The sequence below is a fragment of the Neltuma alba genome, unplaced genomic scaffold (assembly GCF_004799145.2).
Source record: "Neltuma alba isolate B1F8T4 unplaced genomic scaffold, ASM479914v2 tig00013727_pilon, whole genome shotgun sequence".
NCBI classification, from domain to species: domain Eukaryota; kingdom Viridiplantae; phylum Streptophyta; class Magnoliopsida; order Fabales; family Fabaceae; genus Neltuma; species Neltuma alba.
The window spans coordinates 4,029-15,351 of NW_021637876.1; the positions used below are offsets into that span (position 1 = coordinate 4,029).

The 11,323-nt window shown below is 35.8% G+C and overlaps 1 pseudogene; it reads left to right on the forward strand.

The window, feature by feature from the left end:
* The first annotated feature begins 6,524 nt into the window (after positions 1 to 6,524).
* LOC114738942 (signaling peptide TAXIMIN 1-like) lies at positions 6,525 to 9,602 on the forward strand (annotated as a pseudogene).
* Positions 9,603 to 11,323: the final 1,721 nt, after the last annotated feature.

An 11,323-nucleotide genomic window follows, 5' to 3' on the forward strand; every position in this document is an offset into this window, starting at 1 on the left:
ATCATCTTTCCTAGTTGGCACTGCCTCTACCCATCGAGACACATAATCTACTGCAAGTAATATGTATGAAAACCCAAAAGACGAAGGGAAGGGACCCATAAAATCCATGCCCCACACATCAAAGATTTCACAAAAATGCATAGGTCTTAGAGGCATCTCATGCTTCCTACCCAAACTCCCAAACCTCTGACACTTATCACAAGACTTGCAGAAAGAATAAGCATCCTTAAATAGAGAAGGCCAATAAAAACCACACTCTAAAACCCTCCTAGCAGTCCTATTAGCACTAAAATGCCCCCCACAAGATAAAGAATGTGCAAAGGTAAGGATAGAGTGGATCTCATTATTTGGAACACAGCGTCTGATGATCTGGTCACTGCATTGCTTCCACAGGATTGGAGCATCCCAGATATAGTATCTTGCCTCCCTCTTCAGCTTATCAATCTGAAATTTAGACATAGAAGGAGGTATAAGGTCAGTGACAAGATAATTAACTATATTAGAGTACCAAGGCTCATGAACAGCCAAGGCAAAAAGTGCAGAATCAGGAAATGAGTCAATAACAAGATCAGAAGAGTCAACTCCCTGTGTGCCTTCAGGTAACCGACTAAGGTGGTCAGCTACATGATTCTCCGCTCCAGCTCGATCTCTAATCTCGATATCAAACTCCTGTAGCAGCAAAGCCCATCTCAGCAGTCTAGGTTTAGACTGAGGCTTCTTAAATAGGTATCGAACCGCTGCATGATCTGTAAAGACAACCACTCGAGAGTTTATAAGATACTGTCTAAACTTATCCAAAGCAAAAATAATAGCAAACAGTTCCTTCTCCGTAGTGGTATAATTCACTTGAGCGGAATCAAGCGTCTTGGAGGCATATGCGATGACTCTAGACTGTTTCTCCTCCTTCTGTCCAAGCATGGCACCTACTGCAAAGTTAGAAGCATCACAAGACAACTCAAAATGTAAATTCCAGTTAGGTGCAGTGAGAATAGGAGGTGAAACAAGCATAGATTTCAAAGTGTCAAAAGCATGTCTACACTTATCATCAAATTTAAATTCAGTATCCTTTTTCAATAAGGTAGAAAGAGGCAGAGCAACTTTACTAAAATCCTTAATAAAGCGCCGATAGAAACCTGCATGTCCTAAGAAAGACCTCAAATCCTTTAAACAAGTAGGATAAGGAAGGGATGAAATAACTTCAATTTTGGCCCTATCAACCTCAATCCCCTTTTGGGAGATGAGGTGACCTAAGACTATCCCTCTATCAACCATGAAATGACACTTTTCAAAGTTTAAAACCAATTTCTTATCAATACACCTCTCAAGAGCCTGCTCTAGGCTATTCAAGCACTCATCAAAACTCCCACCGTAAACAGTGAAGTCATCCATAAAAACTTCCATGTTTTGCTCTAGAAGATCACTAAATATCGCCATCATGCACCTTTGAAAGGTGCCTGGAGCGTTACACAACCCAAATGGCATCCTTCGATAAGCAAAGGTACCAAAAGGGCATGTGAAGGTAGTCTTGTCCTGATCTTCAGGAGCGATAGGTACCTGAAAATAGCCAGAAAAACCGTCAAGAAAACAATAGTGAGACTTTCCTGAAATTCTTTCCAACATCTGATCTATAAAAGGTAATGGAAAGTGGTCCTTTCTCGTAGCATCATTCAACTTCCTATAGTCTATACACACTCTCCAAGCATTTTGAACCCTAGTTGGAATCAGTTCATCATTTTCATTTCTCACTACTGTGATACCGCTCTTCTTTGGTACTACTTGTACCGGACTTACCCACTCACTGTCTGATATGGGATAGATGATCCCAGCACTCAACAACTTTGAGACTTCCTTCTTAACCACATCCAGAATGAGAGGATTCAGTCTCCTCTGTGGTTGCCTAACTGGCTTGGACCCTTCATTCAAAAGGATCCTGTGTGTGCAAACTGAGGGATTAATCCCTGGAATATCCCCTAAAGACCATCCTATAGCCCCTTTATGACTCTTCAACACAGAAATCAATCTTTCTTCTTCAGAACTACTCAAAGAACTGGAAATAATAACAGGCAATTTAGAATCAGCAGCAAGAAAGACATATTTCAAATTAGAGGGGAGGGGTTTCAGTTCTAAATCAGGAGGTTGCACAACAGAAGGAACTAATTCTTTTATGTCAAGTGCATTCAATGCAAGTGGCATGTCCATATGGCTTGGGAAGGAGATATAAGCTCATCATGATGTGTATGTCCTCCACTTCCCAACTCAGTGCCATTCTTGGATGACCTACAAAAAGAAGGATCGGTATCAATTTTATCAACAGAAACATCAAGTAAATCACAAGAAGAGTGGGATTAGAAGTGACTAAGTCAGTAGCAAGCTTGTTGCTAGCCTCTTCTAATGTTCCAGCACCACTCAAAGGAGAAGCTACCGGTGTAGCTTGTGTAACAGCTCCTTTATCATCAGTACCTGCAGAATCAACAAACTCGCCTTTCTCAAGGCTATCATCAAGTGTAATGTTCAAGGCAGAATCACAGTTAAGACAAGATGATGCATCAAAATCATGAGAGATGGAAAGGAGGTGATCAACTTCTAAACAGTTAACACACACCACGTCACCATAACATGAGCAAAAAGAAGAAGAATGAGGGGTAGATAAACAAGTAAATGCATCATCATGCTCAACAATCTCACCATACCAGTCATGTTCATGCATCTCAGATTCATGCAAATCATCAACATCATTAACAGCACAATCAATCAAATTAACACCCAAGTAAGAGCAATCTGCATAACCTTGACTCATAGCATCAGAAATGTTGAAGGTAATCTGTTGGTCCCCAAAGCCCATGGTAATGACCCCGTCTTTCACATTAATTATGGTTTGGGCTGTTCTAAGAAAAGGTCTTCCTAGAATCAAAGTGCTATCGGCTTTAATCTCATCAGTCATATCTAGCACATAAAAGTCAGCTGGGAACACAAGACCCTTCACTTGCACAAGAACGTCCTCAAGAAAGCCCTTAGGATGTCTCACAGTCCTATCAGCTAGACCTAGCACAACACTGGTGTCTTTCAAGGCATGAATACCCAAACTCTCATAGACAGAGGTAGGCATAACATTTATGGCTGCACCTAAGTCTAGTAAGGCATGTGAAATGTTTGTTTTGCCTATGGTACAGGGAATAGTGTAGGAACCCGGGTCTTTACACTTAATAGGCAGCTGTGGCTTGAAGATAGCACTAACACTAGACCCCAGTTGGATTCTCTCACTATGCCTATACTTCCTCTTGTTTGTACATAGATCTTTTAGAAACTTAGCACACTTAGGCATCTTCTTAATCAAATCAAGTAATGGCACATTAACCTCAAGTTTGCTAAACATTTCAAAAAGCTCATCATTATCTTTCTTTTCAACAACTTTCTTACTCATGAGATATGAATGAGGAAAAGGCAAGTCAGAAATATTTACCTCATCACCTTTGGAAGATGATCCTTTCTCTATTGGCTCTTTGGATTGAATGGAGGTCTCTTGAGTGGCCTTGGGAATGTCTTGAGTGGTTTTAGAAGGAGGAGACTCAACTTCTATCTCTTCATCAACCGGTTCTTCACCCTCTTCATCATCTTTGAATTGCACTGTCTTAGCACCAATTTCCTTACCGCTTCTCAATGTAATTGCATTCAAAGATTTAGGATTTATCACCGTGTTGGAAGGCATTGAACCACTAGCCTTAGCTTGCTGTTCACTCACACCATTTGACAACTTAGTGACATAAGAAGTCAAATTAGAGGTTCTAGTTTCCCATTGCTCCATCCTATTCTCTAGGGCTGCAAATCTAGCTTCAGATTTAGCTTCAGACTTAGATATGTGCTCAGTCATTGCCTCAATGCCCTTGAGTATTCGAGAGAACCGCTCATCATCCTTAGACTGTGATTGCTGTGGGGTAGACATGGCTCTAGAAGATTCTCCTTGTAACCCTCCATAGTAAGATTGCCCTTGAGGAACCATATTCCCTTGAAACCCCTCTTGAACCTGCCTATTGTCACCTCCTCCCCATCGGAAATTTGGATGAGCTTTCCATCCTTCATTATATGTGTTTGAGTATGGGTTCCATTGCTTGGATTGATTGGCCCTTCCTTGATACATGGCAGAAACTTCCTCATATCTATGAGGGCAAGCAGCAGAGATGTGCATAACAGAATTACAATGCTCACAACTAGGTGCAGTCATCTCCATAGAATTAGGAGTCCGAGTGTCAACAGGGGGAGTGTGAGATGCAAGCTTATTCAACTGTGTAGTCAAAGCAGCAATTTGAGAAGTGAATGTGTCCAATTGAGGAATGTGGACTGAAGAAGGATTAGTATGCATTGCATTGACATTTTTAGACTCCCTGATGCTATACTGTTGATGGTTCAATGCCATTTTCTTGATAAGTTCCCATGCCTCCTCAGCAGTTAAATCAATAAGAGAACCCCCAGAAGCAGCATCCAACATCCCCTTATCTTGGGTCTTAAGTCCATCATAAAAGTATTGGACTAACTGCTCATCTGGAATCTGATGGTGTGGACATCTAGAAAGCAAGTCCTGAAAACGGTTCCAGTAGTCATAAAGTGACTTATCATAATCTTGCTTTGCAGAGTAGATCTCTTTTCTCAATGTGGAAGTCCGGGAAGCAGGGAAATACTTCTCCAAGAATGCTTTTCTGAGGTTGTTCCAGTTATGGTAGGCATCTGCCATATAACTAGGCAAGCTCATGTACCATTCTCGCGCTTTGCCCTCCAGAGACAAGTGGAATACCTTCCAAAGAACCTCATCCAGATTAGCCCCAACCGGCTTCATGCTAGCACATACCATAGAGAGAGATTTCAGATGTTTGTACGGGTCCTCACCTGTCAAACCATAAAATTTAGGCAAATTATTAAGCAGTGGACCTTTAATCTCAAAATTAACATCAACATTAGGGCATGCAACATTAAAAGGATCATAATTTGCATCAGAAGTAGTGGCTTCCCTAATAGTTCTTCTTCTAGGGTTATCTCCATTATTCTCTCCTACTCTGTCATGCTCCCCATTATGTCCATTGCCCCCTCTCATTACCACCATTGTTGTTACCATTAGGATTATTAACTGTTTCCATTATGTCACCTAAGTCAACCACCAAATCTAGATCAGTTAAATTGTCTAGTTCAACCTCACTAGTCCTTTCTACCCTTGAGTCTTGTCTAACTTCTCTTAAAGAACTTTGAAGCTCAAGATTGGAAGGAACTAGGGTTTTAGACCTACCCTTTCTTGGCATAAACAATCAATCAACCAGAAGCAATTAAGCAAAAGAAAACAGATGAATGCAATGCAATGAATGAAAAATGAAGATATTTAGTTGTATTTTTGAAATTTTTTTTTTTATGCAAAGGAAGAAGAAAAAAAAATGCTATGAAAAATCAAAAGAAACAAATGCAAACTACTAAAGAAAATGCAAAAACTAACAAAAATGAAATCTAAAAAGGCTCAACAAATGAACCCCAATCAAGACTACTTGACACTTAATTACTAGGGAACCAATTTCTTGGCTCCCCGGCAACGGCGCCACTTGAAGTTGAACTTCCCTTAATTGTCGCTTTGGGGTTACTCCAAAAATTAACCTAATTAATGCAATATAGTGCACAACTCGGGTCGTTTCACTTTGAGGAGCCGAAAACGAAATTAAACCCTAGTAAATGAATGCAAGTAACCTAAACTATAAAAAGAGATTTTTGATTTTGAAAAGCTGTTAATTAAATACTACGAATCAAATTGAAATTAAAATACTTTTTTTTGTTTTTATATAAAAGTGATTAAAATGAATGGAGATTAAAGAAATGAAAATGAGACACAGATAACACTGATAAAAATCAATCCTCCAATTCAACAACGCAGGCAATCATCACTCTAAAAGATGTGGGAGTTAAAAACAATGAATTAAGAATTATAATTAAGCTTTTGATCCAACAACCGAGCCACCTCGAGTTGCCACAAAATATTTTCCTAAAATCCCAACTTACTAACTGCAACCAGAATAGTAAAATGGGATTAAGGATGCTAAAAACCAATGCTTAATTAGAACTCTTAAATCCAAAATAACAGAATTAAAGCTAGCAAGAGACTATATGATCCAAAATTCTAAGCCACCTTAGAAAATCACAATATATTAATTCCAAAATCAATACAAATGTCATAACCACAACATTATAATTGAAATCAAAACTATAAACAGCCCAATGTCAAATACTAAGCAATAATCCAGTCACAATAATCCCCAAATATAATCAGATTAAGCAATACAATTATCCCAACAATCAGAAAAACTATCCTAAGACCTAGGAATTGTTAAACAATTATTGAGTAGGAAATTAAAGCAACTAAAACTCCCCTTTGATGATCCAAGCTCCTGCCATTATTGTTGAATTAGAGAATTAGGAATTAGCCACGGTTTGCCATCAAATTCGCTGCAATCAGTATTTTGCTACAGGATCCCATGGAAGAACACTGTTCACGCTGAATGGTTCACGTCTCTGTTTCGCTGGTCTGCGTCTGCGTGTTCTCTGGTCCTTTCTCCAGCCGCGCCCAGCTCACCTTCAGCGTCCGTGTATTCAGCTCCGTTCGGCGTGCTCGTGTGTGTCTCCTCTGTTCTTTTCCAGGTCCGTCGCTCAGCTCGTGTGTGTGTTCTTATTTCCGTTCGGCGTCTTCTGTTTTTCCGCTGGTCAGCTTCGCCGCCTCCAGTTCGCTTGCGTCTCCCCCGCTTTAGTTGAAGATGATAATAATATATATTAGGGGTGGAGCAAAACGCAGCGTTTTGCTCCCCCTTTTATTATTTTATTATTTTTTTTTTTTTAATTTATTTTTTTCTTTCTTTTCCTTTTTTTTTTTTTTTTTTAATTTTTTTTATTTTCAAAATCTTCTAAAAACCTGCAAGCAAAATTCAAGGATAAGGTAGCATTAATTGTCCTCAAAAATCAATTAGTCACAATTAAACCAAAATATGACAATTTTGCCCCTATAAAATAATAATTCAAAATAAAACATATTAAATCAATTAATCAATCAATTAAGGTCAAAAGGGACTAATTAAGTTGACAAAACCCATATAAAACATATCAAAATATATAAAAATAATTGAGTTTGTCAGAGGTTATATTATCCTATAAAGTCAGTTGTTAACAGATACTGCCTAGATTGTCAACAGTTCTCTTTGGGTTATTAATACTCACCATTGAGGTTGTAAATGGATCTTCGCATTAAAATATTACTATAATCCTATTGGGTTTAGTTAAAATTCTTAATGATATCAAAAAGCTTTCCATTTTAGTGTTAAAGTTGTTGTATTATACTATTTGGTTATAATTTACGCTTATATGGAGGTTATATGATTCTATAAAGTAAGTTGTTAACGGATACTGCTTAGGTTGTTAATGCCCTCTCATTCGTTTGTTAATAATCGCTGTTGAGGTTGTAAATGGATCTTCGCATTAAAATATTACTATAATCCTATTGGATCTAGTTAAAATTCTTAATGATATCAAAAAGCTTCCCATTTTAGTGTTAAAGTTGTTGTACTACCTCCGGTCCTAATTATAAGACCCAGTTGACTTATTTGAGGAGATTAAGGAAGTAAGTTAAATTAGTTATTTGTAATAAATAAGTGTTGTTATTCCTAAAATATCCTTGCTAATTAAGTGTATTGGCTAAAACTATCATTATTAGATTGATTATCTTGGAAAAAAATGTATAAATATGAGAGACAAAATGGATTGGGGTCTTATAATTAGGACCAAACAAAAAGTCAAACGGAGTCTTATATTAAGGACCGGAGGTAGTATTATACTATTTGGTTATAATTTACTCTTATGCGGAGGTTATATGATTCTATAAAGTAAGTTGTTAACGTATACTGCTAGGGTTGTTAACGTCCTCTCATTCGGTTGTTAATAGTCGCTGCTGAGGTTGTAAATCGCAATGACAGAGTAAATGTAAACCTGGAATATGAGGGGCAGTAATATCATTTTACAAATCGAAAATATTACTCTGAGGTCCCTTGGGACCTGTCAGTGATTTTGACATTTCGTGGGACCTCAGAGTAATAAATTGCCTTCTGTGGAACCTGTACGCAATTTTCCCATAATCTTTTATGTGTGGAGTGACCCAACAAAAAAGGGTTTTTCTGCAAAATTTTTGAAGTACTCATTAAAAATAGATTATTTTAATTAAAATTAAATTAAAAAGACAACTATTTAAAATTTTCAGCTTCCTAATAAGTCAAAGTTTGTCAAATGTAATCTATTATCAACTTATATATAGTGTCAATCTGGATCCTTTACACCGCACGTAGATATGTTTATATGCTATAATGATATTAAAAAAAAGATCAAATTCTTATAATAACAACCTTCAACATATTTCATCATATGACATATGCTTTAATTTCTCTAAAATATTAATTTTTTGTACATAATATTCCTAACTAATTACAAAAATTTTAACTAAATTACCAAACTTCTTTAGCTAATGAATTCTATTGAGAATAATTTTAATATTTTGCAAGAAATAACTGATTTGAATTAATTTTATTAATCTATGTAAAATTGTTATTAAGCATTTTTAATATTCACTAAAGGGAATAATAACTTAGGAGGTGTTTAGATAAAAACCAAACAATGATTTTAAAAATAATTTTATGTTATAATTTTATGATATATAAAATAAATATATAGAAAAATTTATCTTGATTTATAAAAAAAATACTTTTTAAAAGTATTTTTAAGAGTATCTAAACATCTTCTTAATAGATATTTTTAGTACCAGACGGTTCTTCCATGGCCCAAGCCTTTGCCTGCATTTGACTCCACCAAAATCCAGAGACCCAATATAAGATTACAACTTCAAAAACCTTTGAAACAATAATAAGAAACTAAAATCATAAGTTTAAAACTGCAAGAAAGTGGCGTGAGCTGAGAGAAATGTTCCTTGATCAAGTTGGATCGATGAGTACAACGTGGGATTCTGTGATTGGTTTCTTATCGACCAATTTTGTTCTTGGAACAGGATTAGGCTGCTAGCTTGATATTTTATTTGTACATGTGTCTCACCAATAATTCCTAACACACATGCGCATAATTATTTAATCAATATATCTTGTGCTCTCCGTCAATATCGTAGTTTATATTCTCCTTGACCTCTCAGAAGCAAGAAACCGCCATTAAACACAGGGAAGAAGGTGGAGGCAGAAGAAGCCCATCACGTGCTGCTCTGAAGACTGTAAATGCAGGCCTCTAGGGTTTCTGCTAGGGCTTCCCTTTGCCTTCTTGTCTTTGCTCCTCTCTCTTATAGGTGTTATCATCTGGATTGTTGGGTTAGCCTGTTTCGAAGAATCCTAATTAAGAAAAGTTGGGATTAATATTTTAGGAAAAAATCAATAGTAAGATGGAAATTTTTTTTTCTTTTTGTGTTTTGCAGGTTGATATTAACATGTATATGCCCATATTGTCTTTGTGTGACCATTAATTATTGTTGAATTTGCGTTGCTCTGATCAAGGCTCCGATATTGGTGATGGAGTGGTTCATCTCTAAGATTCCATGTTAGACAATATGTATGGTTCTATTACTGGTTCGATTCAGAGTATCCAAAGAGTTTTGTGCAGTTTAATTTTCATTGATCATTTCTTCTGGTTTTATTTGATCATTTTTATGCTATGAATTTTCATTGATACATCTTACGAGATTCTCTTTCCGTAAATGTAACACTGTAATAGTTTTTCCTTGCTCTTTTTTTTCCCCCCTAATTCCTTTTATTAATTATATGGTCTTTTTGGGTTGCCCTTTTAATTGTACAGCTCAACTACCATTGAAAGAAGACATTTTTACATTAGTTACAATAGGTTTTTAACGAAGATTTTTAGAGGAACATGTATGTCAATGTAGTAATTATGGGTCTCAATACCGTGATATAAGACTTTTCACAACAGTTATTAAGTAACCGATGTGAAAAGTTATCGTATATTTGTCTTATTTGGGATCACGGTTAAAATAATTTATATACACATTTTATGTAAATCGAGATAAAATTCTTTTAACATATTTATCTCGTATTCTATAAATTATGATTAAAAAATTATTTATAAACCATTCTAAACGAGTACGTAGTTAGCCATCGCCATAAGAAAGCGAACACAGGGAGTGTCATGGATAACTGGAGACAAAATTTTTTCTTCTTTGATCAAGAAACCAAAACAAAATTTTTAAAGATTATGCGTACGACGGGCATAACTTTAGGTGGGGGATTCGATTTGGGAGCACCAAATCTAAACCATGTAGCTTAAAATTAGACACTTCAGGTTCATATAATCTTATTTAAGCATGACAGGCGGCATTTCCGTTTAAAAATTTTCGTGGAATTGTCACTTCTTTTTTAAAAAATTTTAAATTTAAATTCAATACTACAAATCTCACCACAGTAGCATGACTAGGGCCAAAAGAAATTCAATAGCTAGGTATGAAAAACAAAAGAATTTTATTTTTTTAATTTTTTTCGGTTCAATAATGTTGGGTGTTAGATGTAATGATAGGTGGAGTCATTGGCCGTTTTCCTCTAATTCATTACATTATTCAGTCGCCGTCGCCGTCCTAATTGAGGAGGCTTAACACATTAATGCTTTACTTTATTAACTTTCGATCCAATTCTGAATGGTTTCTTGTTCTTTCCCTTGAATTATATATCCTTTGACAGATTCGGATGGTTCTAAATATAATATTTATTTTGTAGTATAATTTACAGTAAAATGTGAATTTTATATTTAGACTAGAGGTAGTATATTTATAGGACAATTTTTTTTATTGCCTCCTGGTGTGAGGAGAATAAATATATATATCTTTTTTTTGGGCAACTGAGGCTAAATATTATTTAAAGTATGAATAGAAGATGCGATAATGGAAAAAAAAAAGGACTAAATAGTACATTGATAAATATTAAAAATATATGTTTTGAAATCTATTACCTTATTTTCTAAATTAAAATGCTTTAACCATAACATTATTTGGTTAATTATACATTTAACCAAGTTTGTACAATTTGTTTATGGTTTATTATTATTTTATTATTACGAGAATATATTATTGAAAACGGTCACTGCGGTCAAGATCGGGGTTTAAAGCTGGCCCAACCCAAACTTGACCTCGTCTGAAATGTTTATGTGCATGCTTGGAAGGAAACCGTTCTTGAGTATCTACTTGTGTGCTGTTCTCTCATTATTAAATTATTTGATTTTACTCTGTTAGTGCCCTTAACCCTTGCAGTTTTGTCCTATT